The 18,956-nt window shown below is 34.1% G+C and overlaps 1 protein-coding gene across 2 annotated transcripts in view; it reads right to left on the reverse strand.

Moving 5' to 3' along the window:
* Positions 1-1,335, reverse strand: part of kkv (hyaluronan synthase-like protein kkv) — a 92,122-nt gene extending 90,787 nt beyond the window's left edge. The window contains exon 1 of one of the 2 annotated variants that reach the window (XM_075290895.1): positions 1,267-1,335. The gene's annotated coding sequence lies outside the window, so the exon portion shown is untranslated. Of the gene's footprint in view, positions 1-1,205 lie in introns of both variants that reach the window. The other variant, XM_075290894.1, reaches the window with a different exon arrangement.
* Between the last annotated feature and the right edge of the window lie 17,621 nt (positions 1,336-18,956).

Genomic DNA, 18,956 nt, shown 5'->3' on the forward strand with positions numbered 1-18,956 from the left:
CTCTTGACCTCTGATCAGCTATTGCCAAACCGATTTTTTTCCTAAATTCATTATCATCCCTCGAAAAAGTCGAGAACTTAACAGTGAGAAATTTTAAAATCGATTTATTTATGAACTTCTGTAAAGGGTACCTACCCTTCGGTCTTACCGAATCAAATTTATTAGAATTTCTTTTTTTCACTATTTGTTTGCAAGTTATAATTAACTCAAACGCACAAACTATAAACATTGAACACTGATCAAGACAGAGCTTGCGTAGGTAATTTGTTTAGTAGTGTCATCTAAAACTCTCTCTCTCATCTAACTGAAAGAAAGACATTTTCCAAATGACTCAAATAAAATGAAATCCCATTAAAAGCAAAAAATCCGGAATTGGTATAAACTTTCACATGGTTTTAACAATCAAATAAATGTTATAAAAACAAAAGCATATTAAGGTAAAATCTAAACATAAATTGAGTTGGGGTTTGGTCACTTTACAGTTATAGATATGTAATGATAGAGGACCAGCTGATACATGTTAACATGTCAACAACAACAATTTTCACATTGCAGCAATATGAGAACATAAGATTCTCAGAGATTTTTCACTCCATAAGATGGCACACACACACACTCATATTTACTAGAATTCAACAATAAAACAAACTATGAGCACATCTTTGGCAATAATTTTGACTTCGTAAACCAAAAGACAAGAGGCCAGCAGCAACAATAGCAAAAATCGATATTGAAGAAAAAAAAAATATAAAACAAAGCACAAAACTTTGAGGAATTTCTCAACACTTTTAGTTTCACTTTTCAGATGAGAAAATCTATGCATTATGGATTTTTGTTTAAAACAATTTTCACTTTTTATCTTGTAGTTTTTCCTCAAGTAATAATAAAATATATATTTTTTTGGTTTTCACAATTGTACAAATTTTTTTACAATATTCCATTTGTATTGCGTGGCTTGTTTGGACGATTGCGTTTTGTTTAATTTCATAAATATTTGAATTTTTATAATTTTTTTTGTAGCTTGTTGTACTGGTTGGTTATGGTTGTTGTTGTTATGTTTTATCTTGTAGATATTTTGTTTCTTTTTCTTCGTACACATATTCACTCTTTTGGAACTTGGTTGGCTGGTTACTTGGCTAGTTTAATATTCCTCTCACTCATTATACCCGCTTATAACCAGCCATTAACATAATGGTTACACTCACTTTTATTTAAGGAGATTTGTATTTTTCTCTCTTTAAGCCACTTTTTTTTTGAGGTACCCACCGTTTTTTAGTTTTTCTTATCCGCGTTTCCTCGACTTGGCACTTATCGGGTTCGTTGTCTTCAGCAAACTGAATTGAAGTCTTTCGTTTTTTCTTTGTCGAAGCTCTGCATAGAGTCAGACTTTTGTTTAAGCTGTTTCATTCTTCTTCGCGGTCTTCTCATATAAGAATGTATGGGTGAGTTCATTTGGATGTGGTTTACTGTTCGAATTGTATTGCAGTGGAAATATCGACTAAACCGAATACTTTAGTCTTTCTTCTTTGATTCATAGTCACCTTCTGGGAAATACTTAACTTTAGTTGATATTAATTCATTGAATCATTCTTTTAGTGTGGTGACCTTCTATCGTTCCGATATGCGTTGGGCGGTTTTCTCACAACACCAATCAAAAGACTTAAGACACAAACGTCATCATCTTGAGGGTTTTACCGTTTGGAGTGAACGATACTACGTGCAAGGAATATAAGCAAGGAATAAACAGGATAATTGCAAATTTATTACATTGAAAGAGTATTTCGTTTTAGACAAAATTATAAACATACAATTTTTTTTGTTAAGAGTAAATAAAACAGCCTTATGGGAAATCAATGAAATTGCCACTGGCGGTCCTCCAGTTTAACGCAATTTTTAAATTTTATTTCAAAACAAATAAAAAAGATTAGGAACAATTGTGGCAGCGCTTGCCATAAATTCGAAATAGGAATTTCTTTCCGGAGGAAATTATGTTTTCTTTGAGTAAATTATTAAATTCTCTTGATATTAAAATCTTAATGCAATTCACCATTTACTGAAACAATATTATGAGAATAATCTATTGTTCAACATATTGCAAAACCTTTTTCCTTTCTGAATGAAAAGAAAAAGATTCTTAAGGGGTTTCCAAGGCTAGTTTATGGTTATCTGTACTGAAAGAAGAGGTTTCTTTTTTCAGGAACGAAATTTTAAACAAGCAAAGTTTTCTTTTGACGCTAAAATTTTTTCTGTGCCAGCAAATAAACTTTGCTGGTATAAAATTTTGTTCTTTTTTCAGGAACGAAATTTTATACCAACAACGTTTTCTTTTGACGCTAAAATTTTTTCTGTGACAGCAATCGTTTGTCATTAATTCGGATATATTTGCTCTTAAGAAAATACTTTACATTTATTTCGTTTGTCAAAAATTTCGTTCCAGAGGAAAGTATTTTTTCTTTGGCCGTGTCTAAGAGATGGTCCTACTGAACTGTTCCATTTCAAGAGTCCAAGTTATGTCCTTAAGTATAAATTTACCCTGTCGATGGCAACCCCATGTTTAAAGTACTGGTCCCTTACCTTTTGAGTAGACTTGCCACTGTTCTATATACACTGGAGGCTATAAACAAAACATTTTACTAAAGTATATACTAAAACTTTTATCACCAAAAAATTTGTTTATTATAAATACTTTTATTTTTGCTGTAAATAAAAATATTTTTATTCTAAATTTATCCCTTTAGAAATTGTTGAAAATTTTTGGAATACATTATAAAAATAAATAATTTCACTTTTTATTCAAACAAACTGTATTGTTTGCAAGGAACTGAAAATTAAATTGTGTACTTTGTTTTTTTGTAAAACTTTATTTTATTAATAAAATTAACTAACTTTAATGAAACTAAATAAAATAAAATTGGCTGTTAACACTTTCTTTTAATTTTTTTGAGAGAAGTATATAGCAATGCACATAGATTTACTTTAAAAACAAGAGAGGCCATCCTTCAATGAAGCATACTGGAGACCTAAAATATTCTCCCTGCAAAAAATTAATTACATTTTTTGCGGCCCCTAATGCATGAGTTGAGAAAGAATTCCATGAAACAGGGATCACAATGAAATACTTGATTTTTGTATCGGGATCTCCCTTTACCTTCACTGAAAATTTGATGTGAGACAAAATTATGTTTTGAAAATCAAAATGGACAATGGCACCCAGAAGAAAGTGAACCCACCATGAAATAAAATATAAATTTATTTTAGAAACTTTTAACTAAAAATTTTTTACTAATTGCAACGTGACAGAATTAAGTTTATAACTTTTGTCAAAGTGAAGAAAATTTATTAAACATAATAAATTTATTTCTGTTGTTAAAGAAATTTTTTATATTTTGAAAGAAAACATTTTTTAAAATGTCTTTATCGCTATATTAAGTTCAAGACAAACATAATTTAAGGAAAACTGTGTACTTCATTTGTTTGAAACTGTTTTCTCATATTTGGTTTACATGATTAAATCAAGCAAAAAATAATTAAAATAGTAAACATTTTCTCACATTTGGCAAAATTTAACTAATATCAACTAATTGTGATGAACTAAAATAAAGTTAAATTGGCTATAAAAAATTTCGTTGATTTTTGTACTGAGGGTGACATCTTATATTGGATTTTTTTTTAATTTTTATTCACCATTGATTATTTATCGTCTAAAATGTAAGATTTTCGCAATTTACCATAATATTGATTTGATGTAGATTTTTATATCTACCACCATAGAATGGTGATAGGCGCACCCTCACAAAAAATCGCTTCTGTAACATATACTCCCAAACATATTTTGTTTCAAGCATATACATTTTTGGGTATTGCCCAAACATTTATATGTTTGATCTCTACCAATATATAATATGTTTGAAAGCATATTGGTCTAAACAATATATGTTTGGGTAGTCTAGATTCCAAACATTTTGTATTTTTGCATCCAAATTCAATAATGTTGTCTTCCAAAAAACAATATGTTATTATGTGACCATATAATATGTTTGGAAGCATTTTGCACCCGAAAATATTATATGCTTAAAAAAAATTCTCCCAAACAATATTGTGTTCAAAATTTTATTTATTTATTTATATATTTACAATCATAATGAATTATGAAAATAAACAGGTAATATAGGTGCTAACAACATAGGTTTTCGCCCTGATTGCTTAAAATTTTGTTTCTGCCTAATTGTATATTCCCCCACATCTTTCTCACTTCCACGAGATTTTTTAGTTCTTAGCACCTTTTTCTGTAATACAAACATTGTAGAAGAAATTATTCAATTGTATGATTTTTTTTATTTTAATTTTACCTTTTGCCGGACGGGGATTCGAACAGCGGACCACACAGTTTGTAAGGATCAAAGAAGTAGCTGATCAATTGCCCAAGGAAAAATAAAATGTTGATTTTGTAATAACAAGCAACAACCACCAACTTAATTCAATATCGCTCCCTGTTAAATAGCGCTCCAAGCTACTAAACACATATATGTTTATAGGCTATTTCTAAATTAATATATGTTTGCATCCAAGCATATTATATTTACAAACATTTTATGTCCCAAACATAATATGTTCTAACATATTAACATATATGTCCCAAACATGTTATGCTAGCTTATGAACATTATATGCTTGCACTCAAAAATATTGTGTTTAAAAATTTGTGTTCCAAACATATAATGTTTATAGCCAAACATATGTAAAACAGTCTTTTTCAACCGTGCGTATAATAAGTTTGTCATTCAGTTTGTAACATATCGAAATATCGATTTCCGACAATATAAAGTATATATATTCTTGATCAGGGAGAAATTCTAAGACGATATAACCATGTCCGTCCATCTGTCTGGATGTCTGTTGTACTCACGCTACAGCCTTCAATAATAAAGCTATCTTGCTTAATTTTTGCACAAACTCGTTTTTTGTCTCCAAGCAGGTTAAGTTCGAAGATGACCTATATCGGTTCATATTTCGGTGGACCGATATAAACCCTCATATAAACCGACCCCCCAATTTGGGATCTTTGGCTTCTAGAAACCGTATTTTTATCCGATTTGCCTGAGATTTGAAATCTAGAGATATTTTAGGACCATAAATAAGTGTGCTGAAAATGGTGTCTATCGGTCCATGTTTTGGTATAGCCTCCATATAAACCGACCCTCCGATTTGGGATCTTGAGCTTCTAGAAACTTTATTCTCTATCCGATTTGTCTGAAATTCGAAATCTACAGATATTTTAGAACCACAAATAGGTGTGTCAAAAATTGGGATATCGGTTCATGGTTTGGTATAGCCCCCATATAGACCGATCTCCCAATTTTACTTCTTGGGTTTCTAGAAACCGTATCTTCAATCCGATTTTCTGAAATTGGAAATTTATGCGTATTTTAGGACCAAAAATAGGTGTGTTGAAAATGAGGTGTATCGGTCCATGTTTTGGTATAGCCCCCATATAAACCGGTCCCCCGATTTGGGATCTTGGGCTTCTAGAAACTTTATTCTCTATCCGATTTGCCCGAAATTCGAAATCTAGGGGTATTTTAGAACCACAAATAGGTGCGCCGAAAGTTGGGTGTATCGATCCATGTTTTTGTATAGCCTCCATATAGACCGATCTCCTGATTTTACTTCTTGGGCTTCTAGAAACCGTATTTTCAATTCGATTTTCCTGAAATTAGAAATGTAAAGGTATGTTAGGACAACAAATAGGTGTGCCGAATATGGTGTGTATCGGTCTATGGTTTGCTATAGCCCCCATATAGCCCGATCTCCCGATTTACTTCTTGACCTTCTAGAAAACGTAGTTTTTATTCAATTTGTATCGGTCGGTGTATCGGTCTAGATTTTGATACATCCCCCTTATAAACCCGCCCTCCGATTTGTGGTCTAAATTCTGTAGGCTTTTCAGAACCACAACTAGGTGTACTGAATTTTGTGTATTGGTGCATATTTTTGGCGTAGAACCCATATACATTGATTTAACTCCTTGAGCTCATATAAACCTTAGTTTTTATCCGATTTTTCCTTAAATTGTAACGGATTTAGTTTTTGTCGCTCCAATTGGTAAGGGTTCCATATAGAGGTATAGAAAAAGCGCACTAATCATGAAAGTTGCTTGAAACTGAAAGTAAACTTTCCAAATCTATAGATTTTAGATTTCAAATCAAGGCATTATTTAATCATTTCTATATTTATCATTCTAGACATTACAAAGTCACCCACTATATATTATCAAGTATCACGCTACGACGAAGAGTTTTCAAAGGTAACTGTTATATTTGATTCATGGTGGTGGGTCTTTAAGATTCGGCCTGGCCGAACTTACTGCTGTGCTCGTATGTACTTCTTGTTTGTTGATTTTGAAAGTGTTTTTAAATTAAAAATAATTCTTTCCTCTCAAACGAAATTTTAGAACAACAAACAAATGTTGTTTCTATTTGTTTTTCGCTGTAATATTTTTGTGATAAACGTTTATCCTTTTACAGGATGTAAAAACAATTTCATAAAGACTAACTCAAAAGTGTTTTTAATTTGGTGGCTAATTGCATCTTCTCTCACATCTTTCTCACTTCCACGATGTTTATTAAGTTCGTAGCACCCTTTTCTGTAATACGAACAATGTAGAACAAATTATACGATTTTATACATTTTTCAAATTTTAACTTTCGCCTACTATCCACCACCATCCACTGGGCTACGTAGATGTTATTGTCATCAACAGACAATTATCGCTATAGCCATCAACGCACAGGCAACGCAGTTATATTTATAGAGCATAGTTTTGGGAGCCCACGAGCAGATGTAAAGTTTATTTAACAGAAACATACCTTTAGTTGGCCACTTTATTAAAAATACAACTTTTGGAAACATAGATAATGTAATTTTACATATGTTCCAAAAAGGTTCGGAAGATTTCGATAAGATGTTCGATGTTACTGTATTAAATTTTGTACTATGAAACTTCAAAACTTGTTTTCTTAAAGACTTAAAATAAGAAAAGAACAGTGCTTAATACAAACGAAATAATCCGTGATTTTGGAAAAAAAATATTCCAAAAAAAAATTTTTTTTGATGATAAAAGTTTGAAATTTTCGAAAATATTCAAAAACTGTCGATACTTCTTTTCCAAACCTTTTTCTACGTGTATCTTTGTGGGCTCTAAATAAGACAAAGAAAAGATGAAAATCGAATGTAAATTACGGCTTCTATGTCCTCAAAAATTAAACAGGGGTTTATATTATCTACTTTTAGTAAAGCGATGTATAGAATTAAATTTTTCGTAAGTAAATTTTTCTGATCAAAATCGTACGTTGAAATAATTAATGAAATGAATAAAATAAGCTAAAATGTCCGCAAATTTGAAATGTAAGAAAAAAATTAAACGGAGTTCCAAAATATTAACATTTGAAGCTGACACATTTTTTTAATGAGAGACATGGGGTATCTATGGATTTACCCAAGCTAAGCTAATAATTTCGTGCACCTCAACGGAAACAATCCACCTCAACGGAAACAATCCAACGGATATAACAGAAATTTACAATATTTCAAATTAATCGATTACCAACTTTTACTTAAACGTTCAACGGTTCAAACGCAGCACCAACACGTAATCGAGTTTGCTGCAGCAACAATTTTCTTACAGCCGCTCTCATCGAATACACTGCTGCCCATCGAGGTCGTCTGGTTTTTTGCTTGTATGTTGCTTGAAGACATCTTAAATTGTTGCTGTTGCACACAAGCTTACATTGGCACATTAGAGCGGGTCTGGAAAATATTACATAGGGCATGATAAAATTACTAAAAGTACTATGAGGGCGGTTCGGAAACTTCTTAGCCTATCAATGAAAGAGAATAGTTAGTTTTTCATTTTTTTTTTAGTTTTCAATATAATCTCCTGAAACTTCAATACACTTAGGTCAACGCTTTTCTAGCAACTCTATCCCTTGATTAAAATAGTTTTCCTCAAGGTCTTCAAAATAGTGGTTTACAAAAATAGTCAAAAATCTTCAAAATAGTGGTTTACAAAATAGTCGTTTACCTCATTTGGGGTAAAACGCTTGCCAGCAAGGATTTTTTTAGATTTGGGAACAAGTTAAAGTCACTGGGAGCTAAATCAGGAGAATAAGGTGGATGGTCAAGCAACTCGTACTTTAATTCGTTGATTTTAGCCATTGTTAAAACACTCTTGTGCGCTGGTGCGTTGTCTTGATGAAAAATTATTTTTTTGTGTTGTAAGCCAGGACGTTTTTTTTTTCGAATTTGTACATTTAATTGATCCAAAAGGTTGCAATAGTACTCTGAATTTATAGTTTTACCCTTTTGCAGATAGTCAATCAATAAAATACCTTTGAAGTCCCAAAAAACCGTTGACATAACCTTACCAGCCGATTGAATTGTTTTTGCCTTCTTTGGGGCACTTCCTCCAGCTTCAGTCCATTGTTTGGATTGTTTGGATTGTTCTTTTGTCTCTGGAGTATAGTGGTGGGTGGATCCATGTCTCATCAACAGTTATGAAACGACGCTTAAAATCCATTTTATTTCGCTTAAAACGATCCAAACAAGCTTGAGAAATGTTCATTCTTATGCGTTTTTGATCGACTGTTAACAAATGCGGCACCCATCTTGCAGAAAGCTTTTTCATCTGTAGTTCTTCTTCGATCATTTGAGATGCCCATGATATTAACAATTTCACGCACTTTTATTCGTCGATCATTTAATACCATATCATGCACTTTGGCTACAATTTCTGTTGTTGTTGCTGTTTTTGGACGTCCACTAGGTGGTTCATCTTCAATGCTTGTACGACCACGTTTAAATTCAGCAACCCAATCTTTTACTATTGCATATGAAGGAGCACTTTCACCTAAGACATTCACCATATCATTATGAATTTCTTATCCCGATAAACCTTTTTTATGTAAATATTTAATGACAGCACGCATTCTAATTTTTCCATTGTAAAACAAGTAAGGAAAATCTAAAGTCGGGCGGGGCCGACTATATTATACCCTGCACCACTTTATAGATCTAAATTTTCGATACCATATCACATCTGTCAAATGTGTTGGGGGCTATATATAAAGGTTTGTCCCAAATACATACATTTAAATATCACTCGATCTGGACAGAATTTGATAGACTTCTACAAAATCTATAGACTTAAAATTTAAGTCGGCTAATGCACTAGGGTGGAACACAATGTTAGTAAAAAAATATGGGAAACATATAAATCTGAAGCAATTTTAAGGAAACTTCGAAAAAGTTTATTTATGATTTATCGCTCGATATATATGTATTAGAAGTTTAAGAAAATTAGGGTCATTTTTTCAACTATTCGACTAAGCAGTGGCGATATTACAAGGAAAATGTTGGTATTTTGACCATTTTTGTCGAAATCAGAAAAACATATATATGGGAGCTATATCTAAATCTGAACCGATTTCAACCAAATTTGGCACGCATAGCAAAAATGCTAATTATACTCCCTGTGCAAAATTTCAACTAAATCGGAACAAAAAATTAGCCTCTGTGGTCATATGAGTGTAAATCGGGCGAAAGCTATATATGGGAGCTATATCTAAATCTGAACCGATTTCAACCAAATTTGGCACGCTTAGCTACAATGTTCATTCTACTCCCTGTGCAAATTTCAATTAAATCGGAGTAAAAGATTGGCCTCTGTGGTCATATGAGTGTAAATCGGGCGAAAGCTATATATGGGAGCTATATCTAAAACTGAACCGATTTCCACCAAATTTGACACGCATAGCTATAACGCTAATTCTACTCCCTGTGCAAAATTTCAACTAAATTGGAGCAAAAAGTTGGCCTCTGTGAACAAAGGAGTGTAAATCGAGCGAAAGCTATATATGGGAGCTATATCTAAATCTGAACCGATTTGGATGATATTTTGCATAAAATATTGGGATGTACGGAATTTGAGGAAGATCGGTTGATATACACGCCACTTATGACCAGATCGGTGAAAAATATATATGGCAGCTATATCTAAATCTGAACCGATTTTTTCCAAAATCAATAGGGATCGTCTTTGAGCCGAAACATGACCCAATACCACATTTTAGGACAATCGGACTAAAACTGCGAGCTGTACTTTGCACACAAAAATACATCAACAGACAGACAGACGGACAGACAGACAGACAGACGGACATCTCTAAATCGACTCAGAATTTAATTCTAAGACGATCGGTATACTAAACGATGGGTCTCAGACTTTTCTTTCTTGGCGTTACATACAAATGCACAAACTTATTATACCCTGTACCACAGTAGTGGTGAAGGGTATAAAAATTGCGGATGCGTCTTTTTTGAGCACCTGCTTCTATATGAAGGAGTTGCCAGATCGAAACAAAATTTAACATGTGTTCATAACAGAGATGGAAGTTTCCAAAACACTTGACTTTTTTCTGTTTATAACGCGCTTTTTGTGCTAGTCTAAGAATTTTCCGAACTGTCCTCGTAGACCGATATGGACCTAGTTAGGCTGGTTGTTAACGGACATATACTAGCACAATGTTCCAAATTTCAACTGACTCGGATGAAATTTTCTCCTCCAAGAGGCTCCAAAACCAAATCTCGGGATCGGTTTATATGGGGGCTATATATGATTATGGACTGATATGGACCACTTTTGGCATGGTTGTTAAATATCATATACTACCACCACGTACCAAATTTCAACCAGATCGGATGAATTTTGCTTTTCCAAAAGGCACCGGAGGTCAAATCTGGGGATCGGTTTATATGGGGGCTATATATAATTAGGGACTGATATGAACCAATTCCTGCATGGTTGTTGGATACCATATACTAACATCACGTACCACATTTCAACCGTATCGGATGATTTTTGCTCTTCCAAGGGGCTCCGGAGGTCAAATCTGGGGATCGGTTTATATGGGGGCTATATATAATTATGGACCGATTTCGACCAATTTTTGCATGGCTGTTTGAGGCCATATATTAACACCACGTACCAAATATCAACTGAATCAGATGAATTTTGGTTTTCCAAGAGGCTCCGGAGGTCAAATCTGGTGATCGGTTTATGTGGGGGCTATATATAATTATGCACCCATGTGGACCAATTTTTGCATGGTTATTAGAGACCATATATTAACACCATGTAGAAAATTTCAGCCGGATCGGATGAAATTTGCTTTTCAGAGGCTCCGAAAGCCAAAACTGAGGATCGGTTTATATGGGGGCTATATATAATTATTGACCGATGTGGACCAATTTCTGCATGGTTGTTAGAGACTATATACTAACACCATGTACCAAATTTCAGCCGGATCGGATGAAATTTGCTTTTCTTAGAGGATCTGCAAGCCAAATTTGGGGGTCCGTTTATATGGGGGCAATACGTAAAAGTGGACCGATATGGCCCATTTGCAATACCATCCGACCTACATCAATAACAACTACTAGTGCCAAGTTTCAAGTCGACAGCTTGTTTCGTTCGGATCTTAGCGTGATTTCAACAGACGGACGGAAGGACATGCTCGACTCAGAATTTCACCACGACCCAGAATATATATACTTTATGGGGTCTTAGAGCAATATTTCGATGTGTTACGGAATGACAAAGTTAATATACCCCCATCCTATGGTGGAGGGTATAAAAATTGAATTTTGGGTAATTTGTAATAATATTTTCTCTTTTTAAAGTTTAAAAATTGTTTAGAAAAACAGATCCCATCTTCCAGTTTTATTATAGTTATAGCTCATACACATAAGATTCAAAATGTACTAAAATTAGGAATCCATTTTTTATAGGGCAAATGACATTTGAAATCTGGGTAAAGTGGATTTTGGAAGTATAATGTGAATTATTTTAGATATATATAATAGTACTTGTAATCACATACTCGTTACTTTCCAACACTATCACACAATTTGTACTTTAAACATTATTAAGCAAACGATGTCTTCATATCCTCCTTAAAGTCATGGCCCCTACAATGAAAAAACAGAGAACTCACCAGGAAGAAAACTTTTGGTTAATTTTACACAATTTAGATTATTTTTAGAAAATTTTAACTATACAGTATTACAAACTCTGACATCATGTCGATATCATAAAAATAAGTAAATATTTTTCGACAAATTCAAGAAAATTTATTGGACATAATTAATTTTTTTTCACATGTTACAGAAAATTCTGAAGAAAAAAATTGTAGTTCAAAATCGCAAGAATGTCTTTAGTGATATATGAGCGCATTTGTAATAAAAGCGCAAGCAAGATGAGCGCATTTGTAATAAAATTTATAAATGTAAAGAAATAATGAACTATTTGCAAAACTTTATGCTTAATTTGTGTATAATTTTTTCTGTTTTTTTAGTTCATTTAACTAACGTACGTAACAGAAACGGTTCAAAAATCTGCAATCATGTACTCTGTCAACCTGCAATAACCTTGGCCTTTGTGTCCTTTAATTCGAACACGGCCTAAGATTGATTAAGCAAATGTAATGTAAATGTCTGAGCAGTACTAAAGGGTGATTCTTTTGAGGTTAGGATTTTGATGCATTAGTATTTGACAGATCACGTGGGATTTCAGACATGGTGTCAAAGAGAAAGATGCTCAGTATGCTTTGACATTTCATCATGAATAGACTTACTAACGAGCAACGCTTGCAAATCATTGAATTTTATTACCAAAATCAGTGTTCGGTTCGAAATGTGTTTCGCGCTTTACGTCCGATTTATGGTCTACATAATCGACCAAGTGAGCAAACAATTAATGCGATTGTGACCAAGTTTCGCACTCAGTTTACTTTATTGGACATTAAACCAACCACACGAATGCGTACAGTGCGTACAGAAGAGAATATTGCGTCTGTTTCTGAGAGTGTTGCTGAAGACCGTGAAATGTCGATTCGTCGCCGTTCGCAGCAACTGGGTTTGTGTTATTCGACCACATGGAAGATTTTACGCAAAGATCTTGGTGTAAAACCGTATAAAATACAGCTCGTGCAAGAACTGAAGCCAAACGATCTGCCACAACGTCGAATTTTCAGTGAATGGGCCCTAGAAAAGTTGGCAGAAAATCCGCTTTTTTATCGACAAATTTTGTTCAGCAATGAGGCTCATTTCTGGTTGAATGGCTACGTAAATAAGCAAAATTGCCGCATTTGGAGTGAAGAGCAACCAGAAGCCGTTCAAGAACTGCCCATGCATCCCGAAAAATGCACTGTTTGGTGTGGTTTGTACGCTGGTGGAATCATTGGACCGTATTTTTTCAAAGATGCTGTTGGACGCAACGTTACGGTGAATGGCGATCGCTATCGTTCGATGCTAACAAACTTTTTGTTGCCAAAAATGGAAGAACTGAACTTGGTTGACATGTGGTTTCAACAAGATGGCGCTACATGCCACACAGCTCGCGATTCTATGGCCATTTTGAGGGAAAACTTCGGAGAACAATTCATCTCAAGAAATGGACCGGTAAGTTGGTCACCAAGATCATGCGATTTGACGCCTTTAGACTATTTTTTGTGGGGCTACGTCAAGTCTAAAGTCTACAGAAATAAGCCAGCAACTATTCCAGCTTTGGAAGACAACATTTCCGAAGAAATTCGGGCTATTCCGGCCGAAATGCTCGAAAAAGTTGCCCAAAATTGGACTTTCCGAATGGACCACCTAAGACGCAGCCGCGGTCAACATTTAAATGAAATTATCTTCAAAAAGTAAATGTCATGGACCAATCTAACGTTTCAAATAAAGAACCGATGAGATTTTGCAAATTTTATGCGTTTTTTAAAAAAAAAAGTTATCAAGCTCTTAACAAATCACCCTTTATATTGACCTATATCTCCAATAACGAATCGCTGTCTGATAGGCGATGTTCCAAGAACTATTGGCGTGGAATAACAACTACTGCATGACAGGCGGACTTGGAAAATGTTAACTTAAAGGTGGACCTGGAAAATGTTAACTTAAGCAGTCTGGTAATGTTTTTGGAACAATTATGTTGGCTCAACATAAGATGAGTGGGTTCAATGGTAAGAACTGAAAGTTCCTATACGTAATAGGTAGTTTTAGTTTATGTGCTGCGATTCGAATCGCAGTTGTCTGATCGAATTTTTTAAAGTATGCGTACAATATTATTACACATTTCAGCTAAGCATTCCCATTAATTTTCTGTAAAAAAAAAACTATTTTTACGATATTTTATACGCACTAAATTCTTCCATATGTGCGTCCATGTTCCGACCAAGAATATGGGCAAAATGAACAAAGACATATTGGGTTTACGTGGCAGCTAGCTTTTTTGTCTCACTTGCACTATTCAGTGATAGCACATAAACTAGAATTACCTATTACGTATAGGAACTTTTAGTTGTTACCACTGAACCCAGATATAGAGTTGTTATCATTGAAAAAACATAGCAAATAAGAAGAAATACAAATATCAGCCGAAAACATTGTTTTTAGAATTTTGTATACTAAATTTTTTCACATATAAAATAAGTGTATTAGTGTTACACTTGTGGGCTGGCCTCTATGTTCTTTCTTGTTTCTGAAAGATCTTGTAAATTGCCGGTTTTATGTTCATTATTGTACATGACTACTCATTTTTGTTTAAGGTGGGTATTACGTTCGAGTTTAGCCGCTAAAATCAAAAATAAATCAGTAAAAAGTATAAAATTATACCTTTAATGAAAATTTTATTATAACTTGATGGCGATTTTAGTGGGTAAACTCAAACACAGTGTTGCCAACTCCCCAAGGCCAAAAAGCACCAAAAAAAAATATTTCAAATTCTAACATACCACCTTCCACCACAAAATCGAAAATTAAATGCTCTACTAAAAAAAAAAATTCCGAAGATGTATTATAGAACTTTTGTGAATTGAATTTCAAGGTGGGTACTAAGACCGAGTTTAGCCGCTAAAATATAAAATAGTCATTTTTTCACAATTACTTTTCTCTAATAAATCATTTTAAGGAATGTAAACTTTGTGAAAATTTCCTTTTGGCTATTCCCCATCAAGTTATAATAAAATTTGCAGCATAATTTTATGCCCATTTTTACTGATATAGTTTTCACTTTAGCGGCAAAACTCAAACTTAGTACTCACCATTATGAACCGCTATTCAAGTATACACCTTCATCAGTTTTAATGCTTTCGTCCAATTCATTTTGATCAGTGATGTTTTTCAACTTTCAAAATATTACTATATGGAAGGAGTTAATACAAACGTTTTTAATGACATCTTTACCAAATTCAAAAATTCGGCACTCATCATTCGACTTTCCTACAGAAACCCTAAATAACAATATTAATTAAAAAATAATCAATACCAACTTCATAACAATCAAACTCTATATTTGGCAATAAATTTGAGTGTCTTCAGCTCTTGAAAGTCTAATCAAAATTTTTGTATCAATTACTTAATACTGTTCAAAATAAAACAAGCACCAAAAGCACTAAATGAAAATGCCAGAAAGCACCAAGTTGGTGCTTTTTTTGAAAAGGCACAAAAAGGCAATTTGGTGCTTTTTAGAAATCAAACATCACTAAATTTGGTGCTAAAAGCACCAAATTGGCAACACTGCTCAAACATAATACCACCTTTAGCTGCTGTCTTTGAAAACAACGGATTTTTTTTCAACTTCAGCGCCATCTACATGTTAAATATTTACTCTCACAATACAGAGAACAAATCGCTTTCTTCCATGAAGCTGTTATGGAACGTTTTTTAAATGAATATAATCAATTCATAGTGAATGAAATGAAGATTGCCAAAGCTCGTTCAGGAAGAAGTGCTAATAGCAGTGCTGCCGCTAGTGACAAATTGAGTGAAGTAGATTTTGGAAAAAAGTGGAGTAGATTGAATAAAATTGAAGTAGCATACATTTTTGAAAACAAACAATAGAATTCATTTTATTATGCCCTCCACCATAGGATGGGGGGTATATTAACTTTGTCATTCCGTTTGTAACACATCGAAATATTGCTCTAAGACCCCATAAAGTATATATATTCTGGGTCGTGGTGAAATTCAGAGTCGATCTGAGCATGTCCGTCTGTCCGTCCGTCTGTTGAAAAACGCTAACTTCCGAACGAAAGAAGCTATCGACTTGAAACTTGTTGTTATTGATGTAGGTCGGATGGTATTGCAAATGGGCCATATCGGTCCACTTTTACGTATAGCCCACATATAAACGGATCCCCAAATTTGGCTTGCGGGGACTCTAAGAAAAGCAAATTTCATCCGATCCAGCTGAAATTTGGTACATGGCTTCAGCATATGATCTCTAACAATCATGCAAAAATTGGTCCACATCGGTCCATAATTATAAATAGCCCCCATATTAACTGATCCCCCGATTTGGCTTGCGGAGCCAAATTTCATCCGATCTGGCTGAAATTTGGTCTCTAACAACTATGCAAAAATTTGTCCACATCGGTTAATAATTCAATGATTAAAACCGCTATGTTCATCGTAATTAAAGGAATAGGAAAAACAATTAGGTAATATGGGGAAAAATTTAAAAATTTGAAGCAGAACAAAAAGTGAAGCAGATTTTTGAAAGAAGGAGTGACGAAGTAAATTTTGTGAAAATGAAGCAAAATACTTCGATTGAAGTAGTAGCGGCAGCACTGGCTAATAGTAACAAAAGTGTTCCAGTGTGCAATTTATTTAACTAAAACCTTTAATGCGCTTTACAAACTATCAGTTATTCCGGACGACAGTGCTCGTGTCGAACATATCCCATATATTGTGCACATTATAAGTTAAGTCTGAAGGCATAATCGGAACTGCTACATGTTTATGGGATCGATAACACATTTACCGATTATTTAGTCATCGCCGACAAGTCGTATCGATCCGACACAATGTAAGATTCTTTACAAACACCGACATTCCGTCCGGAATAACTGATAATATGTAAAGCGCATTACAATCAGATCCAAACGTCAATATACAAACATATTCATCATAGGGTACTAGATATCCTAAGCCGTAACGGACTAAAATAAAACCGTGAACCCGTTTATCCAGGACATGTCCAAAAAATGTACAAAACTGACATCAGCTCTTTACAAATAATCTCATTTACATTTTTATGTATGAAATGCTCAAATGGTAATCAATATTTGCTGCTATGATTATTTATGACACTTTGGAACAAATCTACTTTAGCAAAAGTTGTTAACAACCCTGCCAACATTTTTTGAATTTGACGGCACTTCTGAGAATCTCCACCACGTCGAAAACAATCGCATACGACGTCAAACACTCGTCGGAAAAGCGTCGTCACTATTGAGAAGTTGTACCACGCCAAGTTACTACAAAAAAGTTTCGCATGAATGCAATTATTAGTTGCCTTTTTAGATAAATTCAGAACGACGCCAATAAGAGCCCCTTCAAACAATCAGAAAAAGTGCATTTTAAGATAGCTGTAAAAGAATCATTGTGGTCGAGTAAAACACGATTGTTTAGATGTTTATTAATTTAATACCATAATAATACCGGATGTAAATGATTTGATAGAAAGTGGTATCAAAATTAGAAGGTAACGTGAACCAATCAACTAATACCAAACGGTAATGTCCACGTTCCGCCTTTTTTCTACCAGTGTACCACTATCACAACACATTTAACATAATTTTTTGCATTAATAACAGAATGATGTTGAGTTACATGTTGCAGCGTCTATCAGCCAGTGTTTTTATTCTCGATGGAGGCAGCGTGTCTGGAAAAATATCAGAAAAACAGTCACTTTATTCCATTTGGAAAGTCAAAAATTGTTCACCAATATACCTTTCACAATTTTAAGCAGAGTTTTCAGCACTTAATTTCCCTCTATATTTAAATAAATTATAATAAGCTAGTTGCGCTTGGCGTTTCACAAAATATAAAATGGCTCTTCTAAGAATAGTGATGGCAAAATACTTTCATGTACTTTTTGCTTCCCCCATCACATTTGGCGATTGTTGTAGTGTCATTTACGAGTCTGTGGTAGCGATGAGGATGAAATGGAACTTTGAAATGGAAATGCTGGCAGGGAACAAACAAAAATTTAAATTAAAGCGAAAATGTAAAGTTAAAAATTTTTCGAAAGTCTTGTTTTCGAGATATCGACATCTGAAAATCGGTATTTTTTTTATATGTTTGTTGATTCTGACCGTACATTTTAAAGAGAAAATATTAAGTAAAAATTTTGTTGGAAGAGCGTAGTTTTCGAGATACCGACCCATGAAAATTGGCGCATAGGTGGCCGGCCTATGGGCATGGTCCAAAGTAGGTTAACGCGAACTCAAAGTGGATGGGTTGCCGGCCTTTGGCCGGGGTTTGAAACTTTCTCCTATGGACATAGTCCAAAGTGGGCTAACGCGAACCCAAAGTGGACAGGTGGCCGGGGTTTGAGACTTTCTGCTACGGACAGTGTCCAAAGTGGGCTAAAGCGACCCGGGAACCTCTCTGGGTCCATGTTATTCTAAATATATTACTTTCAGGATGATTATGTGCGATGGATACTAAATCCAATATACGTGATAATAAAAACCTTAGGGGCCCTTAACTCCGAAAATAGGTCTTTTCGACAAAAAGTGGTATATAACATTTTGTGTTTAGAATCGAAGTCTACAAGCTGGCCGAAAATTGGACAAATCGGACCACTTGTACTAAAGTAGATTAAAGCCTTTTCCAGATATTTTGCCAGCCATACTGCCTCGATCAAGGATAAAAACACTGACTGCCAGACGCTCGTACATCAGCATAACTAGGATATGAAAATAGCTGTTGGGGATTTTGTAGCGAAAGTGACCTTTTAAATGATACGTGACATTAATATTTTTAAACAAATTAATAAATTTACAAATCCAAAATCATTAATTTTATTAAATCTTAATAGTATACATTTAAAAATCCCC

The sequence above is a fragment of the Haematobia irritans genome, chromosome 1, assembly GCF_050003625.1.
Source record: "Haematobia irritans isolate KBUSLIRL chromosome 1, ASM5000362v1, whole genome shotgun sequence".
Classification (NCBI taxonomy): Eukaryota; Metazoa; Arthropoda; class Insecta; order Diptera; family Muscidae; genus Haematobia; species Haematobia irritans.